Source organism: Nannospalax galili, unplaced genomic scaffold (genome assembly GCF_000622305.1).
Source record: "Nannospalax galili isolate Female #2095 unplaced genomic scaffold, S.galili_v1.0 scaffold137, whole genome shotgun sequence".
Classification (NCBI taxonomy): domain Eukaryota; kingdom Metazoa; phylum Chordata; class Mammalia; order Rodentia; family Spalacidae; genus Nannospalax; species Nannospalax galili.
In genome coordinates this window covers 1,883,111-1,883,511 of record NW_008340203.1, presented here as the reverse complement: position 1 = coordinate 1,883,511, position 401 = coordinate 1,883,111, and positions in this window count along the sequence as shown.

Below are 401 nucleotides of genomic sequence, written 5' to 3'. Positions count from 1 at the left end.
CAATAGTAATGTTTTTCACATCTACTAATTATTAAAGAGCAAATTTTTATGTTTTATCTACTTCCCGGGTAGCACCCTCCCATAGCCTCCCTCCCCCAACTAGAGCCCTTATACTCTGATATCCCTGCTACTGTCTGCTGTGTTGTTGGCACCCCCAGCCATTCCCCACTACTTGTCCATCTGGTGAATCTAGTCAGCCTATCTAGAGGTCTTTGTTTTAGGAAGGTCAGCTGTTCCTCATCTAGCAGTAATCCGTTGTCAATATTCATTTAGATAAGATTGGGGTCTGCTGTTCATTTGCCCAGTTCTATGCTGGGTTACTATCTGGGAGTCCCTTGGGCCACCCTGGCCAACAACTCAAAAGAAGGTATCTCCTATCTGGCATTGTTGCTTGTTATGTA